The 26854-nt window shown below is 40.7% G+C and overlaps 1 non-coding gene across 1 annotated transcript; it reads left to right on the top strand.

Moving 5' to 3' along the window:
• The first annotated feature begins 20957 nt into the window (after positions 1–20957).
• On the top strand, positions 20958–21029 carry trnah-gug (transfer RNA histidin (anticodon GUG)). The gene has a single exon. It is a non-coding gene; the product is annotated as a tRNA-His (tRNA).
• The last annotated feature ends 5825 nt before the right edge of the window (positions 21030–26854 follow it).

Genomic DNA, 26854 nt, shown 5'->3' with positions numbered 1-26854 from the left:
TACATTACTGTCGCATTATTTTGAGGTTTCGGAGGAACTCTTAGTACATGACTGTCAGCATCACTTTGAGGTTATTCGAAACGTTCACTCCATAACTGTTAGCATCACTTTGAGTTCATTAGCAATTCTTCTGACATCACTGTCGCAATATTTTGAGGTTCGTAGCAACTCTTACTACATTATTGTTGCATTATTTTAAAGTTCGTAGCAACTCTTAATACATTACTGTCGCATCACTTTGAGTTTATTAGCAACAATCACTACATTAGTGTTGGCATCATTTTGAGTTTTTGCGCAAATCTCACGAAATCACTGTAGCATTAAATTGAGTTCATTAGCAACTCTTACTACATGACTGTCAGCATCACTTTGAGGTTGTTCGAAACTCTTACTACATTACTGTAAGCATCACTGAGTTTCTTAGCAACTATCACTACATTACTGTTAGCATCATCTTGAGTTCATTAGCAATTCTTCCGACATCACTTTCGCAATATTTTGAGGTTCGTAGCAACTCTTGACATCACTGTAGCATTAAATTGAGTTCATTAGCAACTCTTAATAAATGCTACGAAATGCTACTAAAGTGTACTCGACAACTCGACATCACTGTAGCATTACATTGAGTTCATTGGCAACTCTTACTAAATGACTGTCAGCATCACTTTGAGGTTGTTCGAAACTCTTACTACATTACTGTAAGCATCACTGAGTTTCTGAGCAACTATCACTACATTACTGTTCGCATCATCTTGAATTCATTAGCAATTCTTCCGACATCACTGTCGCAATATTTTGAGGTTCGTAGCAACTTTTACTACATTACTGTCGCATTATTTTGAGGTTCGTAGCAACACTTACTACATGACTGTCAGCATCACTTTGAGGTTATTCGAAACACTTACTACATTACTGTAAGCATCACTGAGTTTCTGAGCAACTATCACTACATTACTGTTCGCATCATCTTGAATTCATTAGCAATTCTTCCGACATCACTGTCGCAATATTTTGAGGTTCGTAGCAACTTTTACTACATTACTGTCGCATTATTTTGAGGTTCGTAGCAACACTTACTACATGACTGTCAGCATCACTTTGAGGTTATTCGAAACACTTACTACATTACTGTAAGCATCACTGACTTGATTAGCAACTATCACTACATTACTGTTAGCATCATCTTGAGTTCATTAGCAATACTTCCGACATCACTGTCGCAATATTTTGAGGTTCGTAGCAACTTTTACTACATTACTGTCGCATTATTTTGAGGTTTCGGAGGAACTCTTAGTACATGAGTGTCAGCATCACTTTGAGGTTATTCGAAACGTTCACTCCATAACTGTTCGCATCACTTTGAGTTCATTAGCAATTCTTACTAAATCACTGTCGCATCATTTTGAGATCATTAGCAATTCTTCTGACATCACTGTCACATTATTTTGAGGTTCGTAGCAACTCTTACTACATTATTGTTGCATTATTTTAAGGTTCGTAGCAAGTCTTACTACATTACTGTCAGCATCACTTTGAGTTTATGAGCAACTATCACTACATTACTGTTAACATCATTTTGAGTTATTGAGCAATTCTCACAACATCACTGTAGCATTAAATTGAGTTCATTAGCAACTCTTCCTAAATGACCTTCAGCATCACTTTGAGGTTGTTCGAAACTCTTTCTACATTACTTTAAGCATCACTGAGTTTCTTAGCAACTATCACTACATTACTGTTAGCATCATCTTGAGTTCATTAGCAATACTTCCGACATCACTGTCGCAATATTTTGAGGTTCGTAGCAACTTTTACTACATTACTGTCGCATTATTTTGAGGTTTCGGAGGAACTCTTAGTACATGACTGTCAGCATCACTTTGAGGTTATTCGAAACGTTCACTCCATAACTGTTAGCATCACTTTGAGTTCATTAGCAATTCTTACTAAATCACTGTCGCATCATTTTGAGATCATTAGCAATTCTTCTGACATCACTTTCACATTATTTTGAGGTTCGTAGCAACTCTTACTACATTATTGTTGCATTATTTTAAGGTTCGTAGCAAGTCTTACTACATTACTGTCAGCATCACTTTGAGTTTATTAGCAACTATCACTCCATTACTTTTAGCATCATTTTGAGTTCATGACCAATTCTCACGACATCACTTTAGCATTGAATTGAGTTCATTAGCAACTCTTTCTAAATGACTGTCAGCATCACTTTGAGGTTATTCGAAAGTTTCACTTCATTACTGTTAGCATCATTTTAAGTTCATTAGCAATTCTTACTACATCACTGTCGCAATATTTTGAGGTTTGTCGCAACTTTTACTACATTACTTTCGCATTATTTTGAGGTTCGTAGCAACTCTTCGTACATGACTGTCAGCATCACTGAGTTTCTTAGCAACTATCACTACATTACTTTTAGCATCATCTTGAGTTCATTAGCAATTCTTCCGACATCACTGTCGCAATATTTTGAGGTTCGTAGCAACTTTTACTACATTACTGTCGCATTATTTAAAGATTCGTAGCAACTCTTAGTACATAACTGTCAGCATCACTTTGAGGTTGTTCGAAACACTTACTACATTACTATAAGCATCACTGACTTGATTAGCAACTATCACTACATTACTGTTAGCATCATTTTAAGTTCATTAGCAATTCTTCCGACATCACTGTCGCAATATTTTGAGGTTCGTAGCAACTTTTACTACATTACTGTCTTATTATTTTGAGGTTCGTAGCAACTCTTAGTACATGACTGTCAGCATCACTTTGAGGTTATTCGAAACACTTACTACATTACTGTAAGCATCACTGAGTTGATAAGCAACTATCACTACATTACTGTTAGCATCATTTTGAGTTCATTAGCAATTCTTCCGACATCACTGTCGCAATATTTTGAGGTTCGTAGCAACTTTTACTACATTACTGTCGCATTATTTTGAGGGTCGTAGCAACACTTACTACATGACTGTAAGCATCACTTTGAGGTTATTTGAAAGTTTCACTCCATTACTGTTAGCATCATTTTGAGTTCATTAGCAATTTTTTCTACATCACTGTCGCATCATTTTGAGATCATTAGCAATTCTTCCGACATCACTGTCACATTATTTTGAGGTCCGTAGCAACTCTTACTACATTATTGTTGCATTATTTTAAGGTTCGTAGCAACTCTTTCTACATTACTGTCAGTTTCACTTTGAGTTTATTAGCAACTATCACTACATTACTGTTAGCATCATTTTGAGTTGTTGAGCAATTCTCACGACATCACTGTGGCATTAAATTGAGTTCATGAGCAACTCTTCCTAAAATGACCTTCAGCATCACTTTGAGGTTGTTCGAAACTCTTTCTACATTACTTTAAGCATCACTGAGTTTCTTAGCAACTATCACTACATTATTTTTAGCATCATCTTGAGTTCATTCGCAATACTTCCGACATCACTGTCGCAATATTTTGAAGTTCGTAGCAACTTTTACTACATTACTGTCGCATTATTTTGACGTTCGTAGCAACTCTTAGTACATGACTGTCAGCATCACTTTGAGGTTATTCGAAACGTTCACTCCACTACTGTTTGCATCATTTTGAGTTCATTAGCAATTCTTACTACATCACTGTCGCATCATTTTGAGATCATTAGCAATTCTTCCGACATCACTGTCACATTATTTTGAGGTTCGTAGCAACTCTTACTACATTATTGTTGCATTATTTTAAAATTCGTAGCAACTCTTACTACATTACTGTCAGCATCACTTTGAGTTTATTAGCAACTGTCACTACATGACTGTCAGCATCACTTTGAGGTTGTTCGAAACACTTACTACATTACTGTAAGCATCACTGACTTGATTAGCAACTATCACTACATCACTGTTTGCATCATTTTAAGTTCATTAGCGATTCTTCCGACATCACTGTCGCAATATTTTGAGGTTTGTAGCAACTTTTACTGCATTACTGTCGCATTATTTTGAGGTTCGTAGCAACTCTTAGTACGTGACTGTCAGCATCACTTTGAGGTTATTCGAAACACTTACTACATTACTGTAAGCATCACTGACTTGATTAGCAACTATCACTACATTACTGTTAGCATCATTTTGAGTTGTTGAGCAGTTCTCACGACATCACTGTAGCATTAAATTGAGTTCATTAGCAACTCTTAATAAATGACTGTCAGCATCACTTTGAGGTTGTTCGAAACTCTTACTACATTACTGTAAGCATCACTGAGTTTCTTAGCAACTTTAGCTACATTACTGTTAGCATCATCTTGAGTTCATTAGCAATTCTTCCAACATCACTGTCGCAATATTTTGAGGTTCGTAGCAAATTTACTACATTACTGTCGTATTATTTTGAGGTTCGTAGCAACTCTGACTACATGACTGTCAGCATCACTTTGAGGTTATTCGAAACGTTCACTCCATTACTGTTAGCATCATTTTGAGATCAATACCAATTCTTCTGACATCACTGTCGCATCATTTTGAGATCTTTAGCAATTCTTCCGACATCACTGTCGCATTATTTTGAGGTTCGTAGCAACTCTTACTACATGACTGTCAGCATCACTTTGAGGTTATTCGAAACACTTACTACATTACTGTAAGCATCATTGACTTGATTAGCAACTATCACTACATTACTGTTAGCATCATCTTGAGTTCATTAGCAATTCTTCCGACATCACTGTCGCAATATTTTGAGGTTCGTACCAACTCTTACTACATTATTGTTGCATTATTTTAAAGTTCGTAGCAACTCTTAATACATTACTGTCGCATCACTTTGAGTTTATTAGCAACAATCACTACATTAGTGTTGGCATCATTTTGAGTTTTTGCGCAATTCTCACGAAATCACTGTAGCATTAAATTGAGTTCATTAGCAACTCTTACTACATGACTGTCAGCATCACTTTGAGGTTGTTCGAAACTCTTACTACATTACTGTAAGCATCACTGAGTTTCTTAGCAACTATCACTACATTACTGTTAGCATCATCTTGAGTTCATTAGCAATTCTTCCGACATCACTTTCGCAATATTTTGAGGTTCGTAGCAACTCTTGACATCACTGTAGCATTAAATTGAGTTCATTAGCAACTCTTACTAAATGCTACGAAATGCTACTAAAGTGTACTCGACAACTCGACATCACTGTAGCATTACATTGAGTTCATTGGCAACTCTTACTAAATGACTGTCAGCATCACTTTGAGGTTGTTCGAAACTCTTACTACATTACTGTAAGCATCACTGAGTTTCTGAGCAACTATCACTACATTACTGTTCGCATCATCTTGAATTCATTAGCAATTCTTCCGACATCACTGTCGCAATATTTTGAGGTTCGTAGCAACTTTTACTACATTACTGTCGCATTATTTTGAAGTTCGTAGCAACACTTACTACATGACTGTCAGCATCACTTTGAGGTTATTCGAAACACTTACTACATTACTGTAAGCATCACTGAGTTGATGAGCAACTATCACTACATTACTGTTAGCATCATTTTGAGTTCATTAGAAATTCTTACTACATCACTGTCGCATCATTTTGAGATCATTAGCAATTCTTCTGACATCACCGTCACATTATTTTGAGGTTCGTAGCAACTCTTACTACATTATTGTTGCATTATTTTAAGGTTCGTAGCAAGTCTTACTACATTACTGTCAGCATCACTTTGAGTTTATGAGCAACTATCACTACATTACTGTTGACATCATTTTGAGTTATTGAGCAATTCTCACAACATCACTGTAGCATTAAATTGAGTTCATTAGCAACTCTTCCTAAATGACCTTCAGCATCACTTTGAGGTTGTTCGAAACTCTTTCTACATTACTTTAAGCATCACTGAGTTTCTTAGCAACTATCACTACATTACTGTTAGCATCATCTTGAGTTCATTAGCAATACTTCCGACATCACTGTCGCAATATATGAGGTTCGTAGCAACTTTTACTACATTACTGTCGCATTATTTTGAGGTTCGTAGCAACTCTTACTACATGACTGTCAGCATCACTTTGAGGTTATTCGATACGTTCACTCCATTACTGTTAGCATCATTTTGAGTTCATTAGCAATTCTTACTCAATCACTGTCGCATCATTTTGAGATCATGAGCAATTCTTCTGACATCACTGTCACATTATTTTGAGGTCCGTAGCAACTCTTACTACATTATTGTTGCATTATTTTAAGGTTCGTAGCAACTCTTACTACATTACTGTCAGCATCACTTTGAGTTTATTAGCAACTATCACTCCATTACTTTTAGCATCATTTTGAGTTCATGAGCAATTCTCACGACATCACTTTAGCATTGAATTGAGTTCATTAGCAACTCTTTCTAAATGACTGTCAGCATCACTTTGAGGTTGTTCGAAACTCTTACTACATTACTGTCAGCATCACTGAGTTTCTTAGCAACTATCACTACATTACTTTTAGCATCATCTTGAGTTCATTAGCAATTCTTCCGACATCACTGTCGCAATATTTTGAGGTTCGTAGCAACTTTTACTACATTACTGTCGCATTATTTAGAGATTCGTAGCAACACTTACTACATGACTGTCAGCATCACTTTGAGGTTATTCGAAACACTTACTACATTACTATAAGCATCACTGACTTGATTAGCAACTATCACTACATTACTGTTAGCATCATTTTGAGTTCATTAGCAATTCTTCCGACATCACTGTCGCAATATTTTGAGGTTCGTAGCAACTTTTACTACATTACTGTCTTATTATTTTGAGGTTCGTAGCAACTCTTAGTACATGACTGTCAGCATCACTTTGAGGTTATTCGAAAGACTTACTACATTACTGTAAGCATCACTGAGTTGATTAGCAACTATCACTACATTACTGTTAGCATCATTTTGAGTTCATTAGCAATTCTTCCGACATCACTGTCGCAATATTTTGAGGTTCGTAGCAACTTTTACTACATTACTGTCGCATTATTTTGAGGGTCGTAGCAACACTTACTACATGACTGTAAGCATCACTTTGAGGTTATTTGAAAGTTTCACTCCATTACTGTTAGCATCATTTTGAGTTCATTAGCAATTTTTACTACATCACTGTCGCATCATTTTGAGATCATTAGCAATTCTTCCGACATCACTGTCGCAATGTTTTGAGGTTCGTAGCAACTCTTACTACATTGTTGTTGCATTATTTTAAGGTTCGTAGCAACTCTTTCTACATTACTGTCAGTTTCACTTTGAGTTTATTAGCAACTATCACTACATTACTGTTAGCATCATTTTGAGTTGTTTAGCAATTCTCACGACATCACTGTGGCATTAAATTGAGTTCATAAGCAACTCTTCCTAAATGACCTTCAGCATCACTTTGAGGTTGTTCGAAACTCTTTCTACATTACTTTAAGCATCACTGAGTTTCTTAGCAACTATCACTACATTATTTTTAGCATCATCTTGAGTTCATTCGCAATACTTCCGACATCACTGTCGCAATATTTTGAGGTTCGTAGCAACTTTTATTACATTACTGTCGCATTATTTTGACATTCGTAGCAACTCTTAGTACATGACTGTCAGCATCACTTTGAGGTTATTCGAAACGTTCACTCCACTACTGTTAGCATCATTTTGAGTTCATTAGCAATTCTTACTACATCACTGTCGCATCATTTTGAGATCATTAGCAATTCTTCTGACATCACTGTCACATTATTTTGAGGTTCGTAGCAACTCTTACTACATTATTGTTGCATTATTTTAAGGTTCGTAGCAACTCTTACTACATTACTGTCAGCATCACTTTGAGTTTATTAGCAACTATCACTACATTACTGTTAGCATCATTTTGAGTTTATGAGCATTTCTCACGACATCACTGTAGCATTGAATTGAGTTCATTAGCTACTCTTTCTAAATGAATGTCAGCATCACTTTGAGGTTGTTCGAAACTCTTCCTACATTACTGTAAGCATCACTGACTTGATTAGCAACTACCACTACATGACTGTTAGCATCATTTTAAGTTCATTAGCAATTCTTCCGACATCACTGTCGCAATATTTTGAGGTTCGTAGCAACTTTTACTACATTTCTGTCGCAATATTTTGAGGTTCTTATCAAATCTTAGTACATGACTGTCAGCATCACTTTGAGGTTCTTCGAAACACTTACTACATTACTGTAAGCATCACTGAGTTGATTAGCAACTATCACTACATTACTGTTAGCATCATTTTGAGGGTCGTAGCAACACTTACTACATGACTGTAAGCTTCACTTTGAGGTTATTCGAAAGTTTCACTCCATTACTGTTCGCATCATTTTGAGTTCATTCGCAATTCTTAGTACATCACTGTTGCATCATTTTGAGATTATTAGCAATTCTTCCGACATCACTGTCGCAATATTTTGAGGTTCGTAGCAACTCTTACTACATTACTGTCAGCATCACTTTGAGTTTATTAGCAACGATCACTACATTACTGTTAGCATCATTTTGAGTTGTTGAGCAATTCTCACGACATCACTGTAGAATTAAATTGAGTTCATTAGCAACTCTTCCTTAATGACCTTCAGCATCACTTTGAGGTTGTTCGAAACACTGACTACATGACTGTCAGCATCACTTTGAGGTTATTCGAAACGTTCACTACATTACTGTTAGCATCATTTTGAGTTCATTAGCAATTCTTTCTAAATCACTGTCGCATCATTTTGAGATCATTCGCAATTCTTCTGACATCACTGTAACATTATTTCGAGGTTCGTAGCAACTCTTACTACATTATTGTTGCATTATTTTAAGGTTCGTAGCAACTCTTACTACATTACTGTCAGCATCACTTTGAGTTTATTAGCAACTATCACTACATTACTGTTAGCATCATTTTGAGTTCATGAGCAATTCTCACGACATCACATTAGCATTGAATTGAGTTCATTAGCAACTCTTTCTAAATGACTGTCAGCATCACTTTGAGGTTGTTCGAAAGTCTTACTACATTACTGTAAGTATCACTGAGTTTCTTAGCAACTATCACTACATTACTGTTAGCATCATCTTGAGTTCATTAGCAATTCTTCCGACATCACTGTCGCAATATTTTGAGGTTCGTAGCAACTTTTACTACATTACTGTCGCATTATTTTGAGGTTCGTAGCAACACTTACTACATGACTGTAAGCATCACTTTGAGGTTATTCGAAACTTTCACTCCATTACTGTTAGCATCATTTTGAGTTCATGAGCAATTCTTACTACATCACTGTCGCATCATTTTGAGATCATTAGCAATTCTTCCGACATCACTGTCGCAATATTTTAAGGTTCATAGCAACTCTTACTACATTACTGTCAGCATCACTTTGAGTTTATTAGCAACTATCACTACATTACTGTTAGCATCATTTTGAGTTGATGAGCAATTCTCACGACATCAATGTAGCATTGAATTGAGTTCATTAGCAACTCTTTCTAAATGACTGTCAGCATCACTTTGAGGTTGTTCGAAACTCTTACATTACTGTAAGCATCACTGAGTTTCTTTGCAACTATCACTACATTACTGTTAGCATCATCTTGAGTTCATTAGCAATTCTTCCGACATCACTGTCGCAATATTTTGAGGTTCGTAGCAACTTTTACGACATTACTGTCGCATTATTTAGAGATTCGTAGCAACTCTTCGTACATAACTGTCAGCATCACTTTGAGGTTGTTCGAAACACTTACTACATTATTATAAGCATCACTGACTTGATTAGCAAATATCACTACATTACTGTTAGCATCATTTTAAGTTCATTAGCAATTCTTCCGACATCACTTTCGCAATATTTTGAGGTTCGTAGCAACTTTTACTACATTACTGTCTTATTATTTTGAGGTTCGTAGCAACTCTTAATACATGACTGTCAGCATCACTTTGAGGTTATTCGAAAGACTTACTACATTACTGTAAGCATCACTGAGTTGATTAGCAACTATCACTACATTACTGTTAGCATCATTTTGAGTTCATTAGCAATTCTTCCGACATCACTGTCGCAATATTTTGAGGTTCGTAGCAACTTTTACTACATTACTGTGACATTATTTTGAGGTTCGTAGCAACTCTTAGTACATGACTGTCAGCATCACTTGGAGGTTATTCGAAACGTTCACTCCATTACTGTTAGCATCATTTTGAGTTCATTAGCAATTCTTACTAAATCACTGTCGCATCATTTTGAGATCATGAGCAATTCTTCTGACATCACTGTCACATTATTTTGAGGTTCGTAGCAACTCTTACTACATTATTGTTGCATTATTTTAAGGTTCGTAGCAACTCTTACTACATTACTGTCAGCATCACTTTGAGTTTATTAGCAACTATCACTCCATTACTTTTAGCATCATTTTGAGTTCATGACCAATTCTCACGACATCACTTTAGCATTGAATTGAGTTCATTAGCAACTCTTATTAAATGCCTGTCAGCATCACTTTGAGGTTGTTCGAAACTCTTACTACATTACTGTAAGCATCACTGAGTTTTTTAGCAACTATCACTACATTACTGTTAGCATCATTTTGAGTTTATGAGCAATTGTCACGACATCACTGTAGCATTGAATTGTGTTCATTAGCAACTCTTCCTAAATGACTGTCAGCATCACTTTGAAGTTTTTCGAAACACTTACTCCATGACTGTCAGCATCACTGAGTTGATTAGCAACTATCACTACATTACTGTTAGCATCATTTTGAGTTCATCAGCAATTCTTCCGACATCACTGTCGCAATATTTTGAGGTTCGTAGCAACTTTCACTACATTACTGTCGCATTATTTTGAGGTTCGTAGCAACACTTACTACATGACTGTCAGCATCACTTTGAAGTTTTTCGAAACACTTCCTCCATGACTGTCAGCATCACTGAGTTGATTAGCAACTACCACTACATTACTGTTAGCATCATTTTGAGTTAATTAGCAATTCTTCCGACATCACTGTCGCAATATTTTGAGGTTCGTAGCAACTTTTACTACATTACTGTCGCATTATTTTGAGGTTCGTAGCAACACTTACTACATGACTTTAAGCATCACTTTGAGGTTATTCGAAAGTTTCACTCCATTACTGTTAGCATCATTTTGAGTTCATTAGCAATTCTTACTACATCACTGTCTCATCATTTTGAGATCATTCGCAATTCTTCCGACATCAATGTTGCAATATTTTGAGGTTCGTAGCGACTCTTACTACATTATTGTTGCATTATTTTAAGGTTCGTAGCAACTCTTACTACATTACTCTCAGCATCACTTTGAGTTTATTAGCAGCTATCACTACATTACTGTTAGCATCATTTTGAGTTGTTGAGCAATTCTCACGACATCACTGTAGCACTAAATTGAGTTCATTAGCAACTCTTACTACATGACTGTCAGCATCACTTTGAGGTAGTTCGAAACTCTTACTACATTACTGTAAGCATTACTGAGTTTCTTAGCAACTATCACTACATTACTGTTAGCATCATCTTGAGTTCATTAGCAATTCTTCCGACATCACTGTCACATTATTTTGAGGTTCGTAGCAACTCTAACTACATTATTGTTTCATTATTTTAAGGTTCGTAGCAACTCTTACTACATTACTGTCAGCATCACTTTGAGTTTATTAGCAACTATCACTACATTACTGTTAGCATCATTTTGAGTTTTTGAGCAATTCTCACGACATCACTGTAGCATTATTTTGAGGTTCGTAGCAACTCTAACTACATGACTGCAAGCATCACTTTGAGGTTGTTCGAAACTCTTACTACATTACTGTAAGCATCACTGAGTTTCTTAGCAACTATCACTACATTGCTGTTAGCATCATCTTGATTTCATTAGCAATTCCTACGACATCACTGTCGCAATATTTTGAGGTTTGTAGCAACTTTTACTACATGACTTTCAGCATCATTTGAAATTGTTCGAAACACTTACGACATTACTGTAAGCCTCACTGAGTTTATTCGCAACTATCACTACATTACTGTTAGCATCATTTTGAGTTCATTAGCAATTCTGACTCCATCACTGTCACATCATTTTGGGATCATAAGCAATTCTTCCGACATCACTGTCGCATTTTTTGGAGGTTCGTAGCAACTCTTACTACATTACAATTGCATTGTTTTGAGGTTAGTAGCAACTCTTACTACATGACTGTCAGCATCACTTTGAGGTTGTTCGAAACTTTGACTTCATTACTGAAAGAATCACTGAGTTTATAGCAACTATCACTACATTACTGTTGGCATCATTTTGAGTTTATGAGCAATTCTTACTCCATCACTGTCGCATCATTTTGAGATCATTGGCAATGTTTCCAACATCACTGTTGCATTATTTTGAGGTTCGAAGCAACTCTTACTACATGACTGTCAGCATTACTTTGAGGTTATTCGAAACTTTCACTACATTACTGTTAGCATCATTTTGAGTTCATTAGCAATTCTTCCGACATCACTGTAGCATTATTTTGTTGTTAGTAGCAACTCTTACTACACGACTGTCAGCATTACTTTGAGGTTGTTCAAAACACTTTCTACATTACATTTAGCATCTTTTTTAGTTCATTAGCAATTCTTAATCCATTACTGTCACATCACTTTGAGATCATTAGCAATTCTTCAAACATCACTGTCGCATTATTTTGAGGTTGGGAGCAACTCTTACTACATTCGTGTCAGCATCACTTTGAGTTTATTAGCAACTATCACTACATTACTGTTAGCATCATTTTGAGATCATTAGCAATTCTTCCGACATCACTGTAGCATTATTTTGAGGTTTTGAGGTACCTTTGTTTGTAACCGATCTGCTGACCAGCGAGACGCCACCACGCACGGCTGTCGGCTCCGTAAAGGAGGGAGAGGAAGTGGAAAGGACGGAGAAGGGTCGGACCAGGTCTACTGCAAGGTGACCACTCACTATCGTCTGCCACACTGCCCCTCATGGTGGGGAGTGTAGCGCCATCCTGCCACAGTACATTTGTTTCATTCTTTTGCTCTTGCACTTTCATTAAAATGGACTTGACTTGAGAATGTTTTGTTTCAAAATATAGAAGAATTCCCAGATTTATAGGTAGCATGAGTATGAAGTTGCACTTGCACCCGGTGGGAAAATGTCCTCTGCATTTGACTCTAACTATGTAGGAGCAGTGGTAGCAGTGTCAGCCTGGGGGCTTGGTCAAGATCAATGACAGGAGTAGCAGACAGGTAATATCCATAGCATGCATGTTGTTTGAGAGGAGTAAGGGTACACTGTTGGTCTCTGACCTGATGCGCTGTCATCAGCACAAATGATCTGTTCCTAAACATCAAAATCTACCATCCCCCCTGATTGTTTTTTACAACTGGAGTACTGGTTAACACTTTAGAAAGCCTTCATTCAGAGCTGTGAAGAACCTTTAACCTGATATCCCAGACAAAGTGGGCCACTAACTGGCCAGATGAAGCTATGCTAGGCTGCTGTACTCTGAAGAGCTAAAGTAGCAGCTTCTGAGAGGGATGCTAACCTGGATGTGTTCATCTCCTACTTTAATATCAGCCCCCAACTTGGAGCTCTGACAGCCTCCAGCTTTTTGTTCCTGTTTCTGCTTCAGTCAACAGGGAACTCCAACCTGCAGTCGAATCTTCAACAACAATGGAATAGAAAAGTGAGGAAGAAAAACTAGAATAAACTTACAAAGCTGAGAAATGTTCATGAAGAAGAAAGGCACACGTTATGATTGAGGCCAGAAACTAAAACTCCACACCAAATGTACTTTGACTTGTAGGATAATGAACTTGAATGTGTTGAAACAGAAGATCAATGAATCCACTACCACACAACAAGATGATGACCCCCTACCACAAGATGGCGTCACAGATCCTGACGCTCTGAGCAGGAAACACCAAGCAAAACATTACAACAAAGCTCCTGTTGTTCCCTACAGGAAAAACTGTGGCTCTGATGAGAAGAAGGATCCCAGCCTCCTCTGAGGATCCATGGCCGCACCATTGGGTAGAAGGACGATGGGGTCGGCACCAGGAGGAACCCTGGTGTCTCCGATGCAGGGGAGATGGAGCAGTGAAGAGGCCACATTGTGGCGTCCTAAAGAGGACATTTGGTGGAGCCTGAGACAGCAAACATCACGCCCCCTTCATCAGAAGAACCACAGCACCAGAAGAAAGAATCCTGGCAGTGACGACAGGGAGGATCAGGGTGACCTCCTCTCCTCCACCTTTGAACCTTCAAATGAACTTTAAAAAGCTTTAGAGTGGAGAAGGATTTTAAAACATTTTATTGTTTTTTCCTTTCATTCTCATTTGTGCGATTGTCTGATTTATTAGAAATAAACACTGTCTGCTGGGTTTCCATTGACTGTGATTCTCTTTGCATGCAAGTTGAAAGTTCTGCCAATAAAAACCACAAGTATTTGAAGACCAAAGGAAGAACCCCCAAAGTCAGGACCCTGAGATCAAAGTGAGCGCTCTGATCTCAGAGGTCTGGGATATTTCCCATCCCATGGCCCTTCAAATAAGAGCCCTGTGTCTCTGTCTCAAAGTTTTCAACCGTATTTGTTTGTTAAATTAAAACCAGACGACCACTGTGGTCCTTTTTACACGGTAAGTAAAGCACAGATGCCCTGGTGGACCTGTTGGCACCCTGGACTTTGAATCCAGTGATCTGAGTCCAAGTCTCAGTTCCAGCAGGTTTCCTGCAGCCTTCAGCAGAGCTGCCATGTTTCTCTGTAGAGAACTAAGTGATGCTCTCAGCAGGTTGAGGGCACCACCAACAAGTGAGGTATGAACCTCTGACTTCCTTCTTGTCAAACAGGAAACTCCTAATACCTCATTTGAGTAAAGTACCTCATTTTCCTGACATCCAAGTAGTAGTGAAGTGGAGGAAGAAGGGAGGAGATCTCCAACAGGATCCTTCTTTCCTCTGTCCTCCTTGATCTCATGGATCACCACAGTCAAGGGGAGACCCAAGCTCCCGGATGGATCTGGCACTCAGGAACTGCTGAGTTTTCCAGTGGACTTTGTTCCATCCATGGTTCAGGAACAGGACTCCTCCTGGTTAACCTGGTATCTTTCCACCCAACTGTGGGTTCTTGGAGAATTTTTCATGTCATGTCAAGAAATCAGGCTGGTGGGTTTTTCAATGAGAGAAATTCTGGTAACTTAATTAAGTGGCATGTTTGTTGAAGCAGTAATTAACTGATAAATTAAGGAAGGCCTGGCCAGTCTTTGCTCCCAGGTCATACGATGGAGTTAGAAAGTCCTGAATCAATCTGGAGTTCCATGATTTCCTTGTGGTTCATGATCCTTTTGCCAATGTAGTCTGGAACAAGAGCAAGATGAACCTCCAAATATCAACAGGTTGATTGCAGGTGATGTCAAGTGGTATTTAGAGGAACCTCCTCTTTGTGTTTGGTTCCATGGTGGAATGGTGAGCCCTCTGGACTCTGGGTCCAGTGATCCCAGTTCAAGTCTCAGAAGGACCTTCCTGTCTGGAATGTGTCCCATGTAACAAACTGATCAAGAGATGTTACGTGGTTCAAATGTTCTGGTTCATTTCTTACTGCCATGAACTCAGACTGTGTGTTTAATGTTAACAATAAATGTAACAACTAAGGAGCCAGTAGCTCCTGTGGAAAAAATTCTACTTTGTCAGTGAATGAATTCATTTGATATTGAAGTCTGCAACTGTCAGTGTCTGTCAGGATGGCCGAGCGGTCTAAGGCGCTGCGTTCAGGTCGCAGTCTCTCCTGCAGGCGTGGGTTCAAATCCCACTTCTGACAAAGGACATTTTCTCCACATTCCTATGCATCCACAATGGTAAATTCCAAACCCAGTTGAAGCTGCTCTCCACTGATGGGAGTGAGTGGTTGAACTGGCAGTAGAGGATGCAAAGGAGCTTCCCTGTGATGGTCCAACATCGCCTGGTTTCCTCCAACATGGAGCAGCCACTAAACTCTAACTTCAATGTTGGATCAAAGTCTACTGAAGAAATGTGTTTTCTTTCAAGTCACATTTTGTCCATTAACTTCATAATCAGAGACTCCATCTCATCACATGACTAAAGTCTGGGTTCTGGATTGGTGGTAAAATATCCTTCCATGCCCCTCACTAGTTTGCAGACAGAAAAGCATATTTTACTGGTTTCAAATCTCTTAGCTTGTTCTCTCTCTTAAACCAGCTGAGGCAGCTTTCATTGTGTGATTCATTTTAAAATATAAATATGGAACAGAACCATTGGAATCAGATGTCAGGACATTTGAAGGAATGTCAATCTCCTGTTGAAATGTTGCAGTGTGCAGCTGAGGCTCTCTGGCAGTGGCACCAGGAGCCCCAATGGCAGAACCTGGACCCTCCTGGAGGAGAACCACAGGTGAGGGCCTTCTTGGCTCCAGATTGATGGAAATCAAGTGTCTGAGGCTGTTAGCAGCCATTAAGTTGATCTGGTTGGCACTGGTATTTGTTCTTGCTGCAGCTCAGGAGTGATTCAGGAGAAGAGTTTCAGAACAGCCCAGGTTGGGGACTGGAATTCTAAAATTTCCCCTGGAACCAAACAACCTTGGGAGGTAAAACCTCCAATCATAGCCACTCAGATGCAGCAGCAGAAGAAGCTGTCATCCACCCTGACAGTCAGAGCATCAAGTCAAGAAAACATCACCATCTTGTAGTTCCAAACCTCCACCTGTCAGATTCAGCTACTTCTGATTGTGGGACTTTAAACTTGAACACAATGGAATTTGGACAAGGAGTTTTCCTTCCAGTCCAAACATCATCATCCAGCCTCCAACCAGAGGTCCATCAGTTATCATGGAGCCACAGGTGGAGTCTGGATTCTTTTCTGGAATGAGACGGCAATGACAGTCCTGCCAAGTGACATCACTGACATGACAGGATGACTTCAGTCATGTGACTGGATGACTTCAGTCATGTGACTGGATGGCAGTGCAGATTCCAATGTAGAGGTTGGGGAAATAGTCTCTGAGAATCCAACTTGAAGCCATGCCCTCCTTGTTCTTCAAAAACCCAAACAGCGACCATCAGTCTCCCACCAATCCTGTACTTGGGTTCAATGTTGCTGTTCCATTTTGCAGCATTCATCCCCTCATTCTAGAGGCTTTAACATGAAAATGAAAATGCTGAGAGACACAAATGCAAATCAGGGTATTTGACCAGAGGTGACACATCTTTTAATACTTTTCTTGTTATATTTGTTATATATGTTCTGTATGGTTATATTTGTTATGGTTGTTATGGAGTTTATGGTTATTATCTCTGTTTCTTGTGTCTTTGTCTTTGTTGTCCTCCCCTTCGTCCGTCCTGGATTTTTGACCTTGGTTGCAGGAAGCGTGTGACCTCAAGTCCTTTTTCTGTGTTGCTGAACGTAGAGCCTTGCTTCATTGTGCTCGCTAAAGTGTGATCCTCCCTGCTAATTCCTTATTTCGTTGACTAATTGACAACCAAAAATTAATACCTACTTGCTTTATTTGGCTGAAGTTTAAAAGACCATCATTCTGGTAGCAACAGTCTTTCTGCCTTGTAAACACGCTAAGCTAACGATGGCTTCTCCCTCTTGTCCTCCTCTCTCCTGCTCAGAGTGCCACATGTTTTCTTCCTCCTCTGCCTCCTTTCGTGATACTGATAAGTGTGTTAAATGTAGTTTTTTTGTTGTGTTGGAGGTGAGGCTTAGCGATGTTGAATTGGACCAGCAGCGGCTCTGCACCAAAAGCTGCGAGAGCTAGCCAACCCTCACTAGCTGGTGCAGACCATCTTAGCTTAGCTCCTGGCTTAGGCCCAACTAGCGCTCCCCCAGAAGCTCCCAAGCATCTGGGAGAGCGCCAAGAAAAGTTGGGCCTAAGCTAGGATGTGCTTGCTCATGAAGAATTGTTGGGTGTAAATTCATTTAAGGAGTGTTGAACTGGACCTGTTCTACTTGTAAAGTGTAACTTTTGTTATTTGGTGCTTTACAGGGTGATGACTTGCTGGGGACACTTTATCACAGCAGTGGACAAACATCAGCATTCAACACCCAGCAGCTCCTCTGATCAACAGAACAAGTTAAAGTATTCTGAGAAGGAGGGCATCGATCCCTCTACTGCTCACATGCTAAGCTAGCGCTCTACCATTGGAGCTAATTCCCCTGTTAAGGAGCGCAGCAGATAATGCACCTTGACCTTCATGCATGGTTTAATGAGCGTCACCAGTTGAAGCTTCTCTGGTTGACCAATGTAATGGAGACCAAGGGTTCCATGACATCAATGATTAATTGAAGGTAGCATTTGTCTTGGTATTAACAGTTTATGTAAATTAGAGGCACACACACATGTTAATGGTCAGGTTTATTGAATCAGCAAACAAGTGAAACTTTTTCTCTGCCATGTGTTCCAGGGAGGGACCTGGGAAGCACAGGGGGACCGGCCATCCTGCCTGTGGAAAATGAAGACCCCAGTGTCAGTCAGTGGGAATCACTGTGCAAGGCCTGGTATTTAGTGTTGATCTAGTTTGTGTCATGTAAATGTGGCAGTTTCAGTCGTCACGGTCAGTCCTCACCTCTTCCTGGTGGTTTCCTTAAAGGGGGTGGAGCCAAAAGGGGAGAGTGGCCCAAGGAAGCTCCTTAAGAGCTGTAGGTGCAAACCTTTGCTCCCAGATGGGGGAGGGGGTACAATCACAGACAAGGTTCATTGAATGATTATGTGGATGTATGACTGAGTTGGTGTAGTAGTCTGGAATCATGTATATATTTAGTCAGGTTAAGTTGTTGAGATGGTGCTGGTTTGATGTAAATATTGATTGTAGAGCATGGTTGTGGTCTCACCTCCACTCTATGGGCCATCCATCGTCATCTTCTGCTTATTCCTTACTAGTAAGGGTCGCGGGGGGGCTGGAGCCTATCCCAGCATCTATGGGCGAGAGGCGGGGTTCACCCTGGACAGGTCGCCAGTCCATCGCAGGGCCAACACACAGAGACAAACAACCATTCACACTCATACCTACGGTCAATTTAGAGAATCCAATCAGCCTCGTCCCCAAATTGCATGTTTTTGGACTGTGGGAGGAAGCTGGAGTATCAGAGAGGACGCACGCCGGCACGGGGAGAACATGGAGACTCCACACAGAAAGATCCCGCGCCCGAGCCAAAACTCGAACCTGGAACCTTCTTGCTGTGAGGGCACAGTGCTAACCACTGCACCACCATGCAGGCTCGCTCTCGGGGCTGGTCTGTCTAATTTCCTTTAGCCAGGAGGGAATTAAAGGCAGTCAGGGGTTTTTAATTTAAGTTGATGGTGTCTCATGCAATCTCTTTCAATACTCCAGTGGTGGTTTAAGTGAAGAAAAACATGGGTTAGTCAGTAGGACTCTGTGTGTGTGTGTGTGTGTGTGTGTGTGTGTGTGTGTGTGTGTGTGTGTGTGTGTGTGTGTGTGTGTGTGTTTGTGTGTGTGTTTCCATGCAGACTTTCCCTTGTAACAACCGATTTGATTTGGAAACCATCTCATCTAAATCTCCTCTCCAAAAACCCTCTTCTGCAACTTTGTACCCAAGTTGTCTCCTCATCAGGCACCACAGTATCCAGTAGGTTCAGTTAAAACAGTCATCAGTGATTAATGTTCATGTTCAATGATGAGGTTTTGATTTATTCTTCTAGAATCATCTGAAGAAACCCTCCTCATGAAGCCTTCATCTGACAGGAGGAGTTTCTTTTCCCAGTGATTCCACTGACAGTGAAAAGCTTTGTTCATCATACTGGTCTGATAGGATCAACTACTGGTTGCTCTGGAGTGCAAACAGCAACCTGTCAGGAAACATTAGTCAGATCAAAGCCAAGATTAAAGAAAGGGCCTCCAGATCAAAGACAGAATTGATGATGATGTCATCAGGGGGCTTTGATAGTATATTTATTTGTACCTGGAATTCTGTCTTTGATCTCAGGAGGACATGAAAGAAACCCAATTGAGGAAAGCAGAGGAGAACATTCAGCTTCATTAGAAACACTTGAACTGTTGAACAGTAGAATTTGTTTGAAACAGTTTACAACACTGAGTGACAGGACTGAAGAGGGGAGATTTTGGTATTTTCAGTTTAATTCTAACTTAAAACTGGGCATGAACATTTTTAGTCGTTCATATTCTAACATACAGAGGAAGTCATGACATTCCCTTTTTTTAACCTGTCCTGTTCAGGAAATGGAAATGGAAATTTAGCTGCTATGTTGAATCAGAAAAACCTTTTGAAGTCTACTTTTGCTTCAGTCAGAAAGTGGACTGTTGTTAACTCTCACAATGGTTGGTGACTCTGGTGGAAGAAAATATCCTTATGAACCTCTTTTTAACAGACACATATTTCTAAAGATGCAGGTTTATTTTATTTTTCTTCTTTTAGCAGAGGATGGTTTCGATCCATCCACCTCTGGGTTCTGGGCCCAGCACGCTTCCTCTGCGCCACTCTGCTCTACCATTGACAGAACAGTCCTTGTTTTAGGAGAGCATTCTCTGTGTTTGTCTCTGCCCTGCTCTCCTGCTCTCTTTCCCCTCATTTAGTCCTTGACATGATCCATGCTCTACAGCTCTGCGGGTGGAATGAAGACCTGCGTCTGCTCTGCCCGTGCCGTCCTTCGTCTCAACCTAAATTGTTTGACCCACCTTTATAATGCTGCAGACAACACAACCAAACTGGCCCCGATCAGGATTTGACAGGCCGAAACATGCCCTAAAAACACCAAGAATAATATCCACCACCTTCTGAACGGGGCCTGGCCCGTCTCCTGCATCAGGGGCCGCCGCAGTCGCCCATCAGCTGTTCAACAGCTGTTCGCCGCAACACTCAATGAGACAAAGACATCGAAGCTCAAACTGCTGTTGAGGAAGCCGTGATCGTATAGTGGTTAGTACTCTGCGTTGTGGCCGCAGCAACCCCGGTTCGAATCCGGGTCACGGCAGCATGAGATAAATTTCTTTGTGTGTATTGATGGACACAAGCCAAGCAGAAATTTCCCACAATGCAATAGGGCAGTGTTTGGTCAGTGTTGAGCATGTTGATGTCATATTATTGTGTCATCACTTGACCAGACCCAAAAGTAGGCTCAGGTATCAGTTTCTTCTCAATGCTAACGTCTGCTAGCTTAGTCTGCTACTTTGATGGCTCTGCCTGCTCAAAGGTCCAGACCCCTGGATGTGGTGGTTCCTACCTGAACGTAGATTCTGTCAGCTCATGTTGTTAAATCAACTCACCAGGAACACCAGTAGATTTCAATGGACTGACAATGAGTCTCATTGAATGGTCAACATGTCAAATATGAAGTCATCACCTGAGGAGGTCTGCTGCTGGAATGAAGCTCCAGATATTCACAAGATATTCTAGATCTTAAAATAAAGCATTTTTATATTTGATTTCTTATTCATTCAGGTCATCCAGTCATGTGACTGAAGTCATCCAGTCACGTGACTGAAGTCATCCAGTCATGTCAGTGTTGTCACTTGGCAGGACTGTCACTGCCGTCTCATTCTAGAAAAGAATCCAGACTCCACATACAAGATGGTTGATGTTTCCTTGACTTGATGCTCTGACTGTCAGGGTAGATGACAGCTTCTTCTGCTGCTGCATCTGAGTGGCTAGGATTGGAGGTTTTACCTCCCAAGGTTGTTTGGTTTTAGGGGAAACTTCAAAATTCCAGTCCCCAACCTGGGCTGTTCTGAAACTCTTCTCCTGAATCACTCCTGAGTTCTTGTTAAGAGCTGGAAATGAGCTGCAGCAAGAAAAAATACCAGTGCCAACCAGATCAACTTCATGGCTGTTTTTGTAGTGATTTGGTTCTAAACAAATAAAACTGACTTGACTTGATTTGGTGCCTCATGAGGAGAAAATTTGGGCACAAATGTTGGACAAGAGTGTTTGTGGAGGGTGTTTTTTTGTTGTTGCAGTGTTGTAAGTCACTGTAACTGCAGCTGAATGATTGAACTTTCTCCAAATGTCCTCAAGATGGTTTCCAATGACATCAGTTGTCACAAGAGGAAGTCTGCATGTAAACACACTCAGGTGTGCCCAGCTATTCTTATGAGAACATTCGATCAACTTCATTCTATGTGCAGCCTAACCTTAATCTTAATCTTAATCTTAACCAACTGAATCTTAATCTTTATTTGAAACTAAACTCAATCCAGACCTTCACTCTGAAAGAACTCACAAACTGCATTGCGCTGCATCAGGGCCGGTCTTTGGTCCCCATGAGGACGAGGACTCCTGATCAGTGTTGATGATGGAAATGGTCTCCAACACCATAAAACAAGAAATACACACACGTGTAAACACACACAGTGACCCCGCATGTCGTTTCTGTCCAACTTAAATTTTCATTCATTACCCAGAACCTCTCAAAAGCCCTGAAGAAAAATTGAATATTTGGAGTTTGAAAGCCATAAATCACATCCATATCATCTCGTCCATCTCAGTCTGATCTCATCTTTGTTGTTTTTTTTAAAGAGGGACAAATTGGTACTTGGTTAAAAAAGCACTGTGGGAAAATGATCCTGCTTTCAGGGAGGTCTTTGGTGAGTTTGCTAACAATGCAGAGAACCATGACGGTACCAAGCACAAGGCTGCTGCCCTCTGCATCACAGCTACACTTTGGAGTCTGTTTGAACTGAATGGGAAGGGTCTGACATCATCATACCAGTACAACAACAAGTGACCATGAACCAAAAGAAAACCTTCACTGATGAGTCCATGGATCTCATTGATCTGTGCCATTTCCTGATCTTCAGGTTCTGTCTTTGATTTCTTTCTTTGATCTCTAAATTCTGTGCTTTGGTTTCCTTGGTCAGTCTTTGAATTCTGGTTCATAATAAAAAAGAACTCCCAGCATATTTCTGCAGACCATAGATAGGGATTTTTACCAACTGCACCATAGCAACCCTCTTGCTGTCTGCTGTTGTACCATTGAAAAGTAAGACAGCCTGGCAGTCAACAAACTGGGCTCAACAGAAGAATGTCAACTAAAGATGGATTAAAGACCAGGAGGAAATGTAACCAACCTACAAAGATGGAGGGGAATTGAGACCCACATGTTTGCCATCCTTGATGAACTGTCCACTGGTGCAGGGGATGAGGTCATGGCCATGATCTGGGAGCCAGTCCTGGATGTTAAATGCCCTGATGATGGACAGTGCAGTGGCAAAATGTCCGGTCCACTGACTGAACTCTGCCACAAATGAGGAACAACAGTCAGCAAGGAGTAGAAACGAAGAGGAGAAATGGAGAGAACAGAAAGAATGAGAGATCATGGAGGAAAGAGGCTGATATTTGCAAGTGTCCTGAGTACAACACAGCAATCTAGAGAAACCATGACCTGGATTACTGAGGACCTCCACTGGCAGTTCATTTTTGTTGATCATAGGGCCATGCTGGGTGAAGCAGGAATGAATCCTGGGACTGAGGTTGTGGAGCAATGGTCACCTTTCCTGCTGAAACTGTCAATTCTTCTGCTTGGTTCTCTCCACAAAACCAGTCCCTTAACGGAGCTCAAACCCCAGTTACAGCTGTGAGAGCCCAGAATCTGACACACTGGACCATCAGGAACAGCTTTGTGCTTTCAAACAACAGAGACGACACTCAAGGACTCAGGGAACGCAGGAATCTCTGGCCTCAGCTGACATGTTGAATTTCAGCAACACGTCATGATGCTGAGTTTAGCAAACCAATGAGAAGATGAAGGAGGCCATCAACTCCTTCAAGCTCAACATCTCCACTGCTTTACCCAGGAGGTCAGGAGGTCAAAGCAGAACCTGCACCCCCCACCTCTGATGTTTACTCCACACAGAGATGAGGGGTCTGTTCAGAAGAGTGAGCTGGAGTCTGGGCAAGTCTTTTCATTCAGTCCCTGGTTGAAACAATTGTCTCCACCAACTTCAGTATGGGTCTGGACCTGCACAGGTTACAATTCGTGTCTTGGTCCCAAGGGTTTGTTGAACCAGAGAAGCTTCAAGTGGTGACGCTCATTAAACCCTGCATGAAGGTCAACCTGCATTATCTGCTGTGCTCATTAGCAGGGACTTAGCTCCAATGGTAGAGTGCTAGCTTAGCATGTGAGAGGTAGAGGGATCCATGCCGTCCTTCTGAGAATACTTCAGCTTGTTCTGTTGATCAGAGGAGCTGCTGGGTGATGAATGCTGATGTTTGTCCACTGCTGTGATAAAGTGTCCCCTGTTACTGAGATGTGGATGAACACCTGCTCAGGTCAAAGCTGCAATCAAACCAGGGACTCTGAACCACACAGTGAAGGAGTTTGTCATCAAGATTTATGGCAGCTTTGAAACTTCCCACCATCTCCTGAATGTGGAGCAACTTGTCCTGCCAAAACTGTCCCCTCTTCCATTCTTAATAACACCTGTCCTGACTGGCAATCAAGCTAGGCTGCAGCGGTGAAAGCACTGAATGCAGCCAGGATACACAATGACTCAGGATACACAGGAATCTGTTGACTCAGCTGGAGAAGCAGAGGGTCCACCAAGACCAGCAGACACCTTCATTCTTGATTCTTGATTTCAAGGGCAGCCCCTTGAGATGCACCATCTCATTTTGGAGGGGGTCCTGACAAATAATGACCAACAATACAACAATAATAAAAGTAGATTCTATTTTCAACACAAGGACACACACATCATACACCCAGGTACAGGCCAACAATGTTCCCCAAAGCCCCCCCCCCCCCCACCACCACCACCACCACCATCCAGTATTATACAAAGTATGATCAGAGATCCCACTGCAGAATAAGAGTGGGCCTGTGTTCACATACTCATACATTTAAACACCCATCTAAATAAATACTGCTTCCATGCACCATTAAAGTACACAATGCATATTCATACACAAATATCCACATATTTACAGTACAGAGAACAAACAAGAACAAGTAGAGAGTGAATCCTGGAGAGAAAAGGGGAGGTGCATCAGAAACAAGAGCAGATGTTTGAAAATGCTTGATGATTTGAAGATGAGAAAGGAAGAGAGAGACCCAAGTGAGGAGGAAAGGTTGTTCCAATCTGATGGAGCTTTAAATACAACCGGTCAAAGCAGGAGGCCGTCCCCACTGATCCTGGATCTGCTCGACGTTCCTGCCTGTTAAAAGGAAGGTGTTCATCACCACTGTTGCAGGATGTGCTGCTGATGGAGAATAGTTGGGTGTAGATTCATTGAAGCAGTTTGGTGCTGGACCTGCTCTACTAGTAAAGAGTCATGAGAGAACTTTGTTGTGATTTGGTTCTAACAAATAAAAATGATTTGACTTGATTTGGTGCCTCAGGAGGAGAAAATTTGGGCACAAAAGTTGGACAAGAGTGTTTGTGGAGGTTGTGGATCAAAGTTCTATTTATATCCAACACATAAAATCAAACAATGTGAAGCAGGCTAATGAACAATAAATCAAATATAAAAATGCTATATTTTAAGATCTAGAATATCTTGTGAATATCTGGAGCTTCATTCCAGCAGCAGACCTCCTCAGGTGATGACTTCATATTTGACATGTTTACCATTCAATGAGACTCATTGTCAGTCCATTGAAATCTACTGGTGTTCCTGGTGAGTTGATTTAACAACATGAGCTGACAGAATCTACGTTCAGGTAGGAACCACCACATCCAGGGGTCTGGACCTTTGAGCAGGCAGAGCCATCAAAGTAGCAGACTAAGCTAGCAGACGTTAGCATTGAGAAGAAACTGATACCTGAGTCTACTTTTGGGTCTGGTCAAGTGATGACACAATAATATGACATCATTGTCAGACTGACGCCTGCTCAACACTGACCAAACACTGCCCTATTGCATCGTGGGAAATTTCTGCTTGGCTTGTGTCCATCAACACACACAAAGAAATTTATCTCATGCTGCCGTGACGCAGATTCGAACCAGGGTTGCTGCGGCCACAACACAGAGTACTGACCACTATACGATCATGGCTTCCGCAACAGCAGTTTGAGCTTCTATGTCTTTGTCTCATTGAGTGTTGCGGCGAACAGCTGTTGAACAGCTGATGGGCGACTGCGGCGGCCCCTGATGCAGGAGACGGGCCAGGACCCGTTCAGAAGGTGGTGAATATTATTCTTGATGTTTTTAGGGCATGTTCCCACCCATCTTCACGTGGGTGACAAAAATGGATTTTTTGTAAAGATTTCGGCGCGAGTTCGGCCTGTCAAATCCTGACAGCCAGTTTGGTTGTGTTGTCTGCAGCGAGAGCGCGCCTGGCACGCTCAGCGGGAGCGAGTCCGATCATTATAAAGGTGGGTCAAACAATTTAGGTTGAGACGAAGGATGGCACGGGCAGAGCAGACGAAGGTCTTCATTCCACCCGCAGAGCTGTAGAGCATGGATCATGTCAAGGACTAAATGAGGGGAAAGAGAGCAGGAGAGCAGGGCAGAGACAAAGACAGAGAATGCTCTCATAAAACAAGGACTGTTCCGTCAATGGTAGAGCAGAGTGGCGCAGCGGAAGTGTGCTGGGCCCATAACCCAGAGGTCGATGGATCGAAACCATCCTCTGCTAGAAGAAGAAAAATAATATGAACCAGTGTCTTTAGAAATGTGTGTCTGTTAAAAAGAGGTTCATAAGAATTTTTTCTTCCTCCACAATCACCAACCATTGTGAGAGTTAACAACAGTCCACTTTCTGACTGAAGCAAAAGTAGACTTCAAAAGGTTTTTCTGATTCAACATAGCAGCTAAATTTCCATTTCCATTTCCTGAACAGGACAGGTTAAAAAAAAAGGGA

The sequence above is a fragment of the Aulostomus chinensis genome, chromosome 1 (assembly GCF_037954235.1).
Source record: "Aulostomus chinensis isolate RoL2024-O1b breed Wild chromosome 1, RoL_Achi_v1.0, whole genome shotgun sequence".
NCBI classification, from domain to species: domain Eukaryota; kingdom Metazoa; phylum Chordata; class Actinopteri; order Syngnathiformes; family Aulostomidae; genus Aulostomus; species Aulostomus chinensis.
The sequence above is the reverse complement of the archived record's forward strand: the minus strand, read 5'-3'. Positions and strand labels throughout refer to the sequence as shown.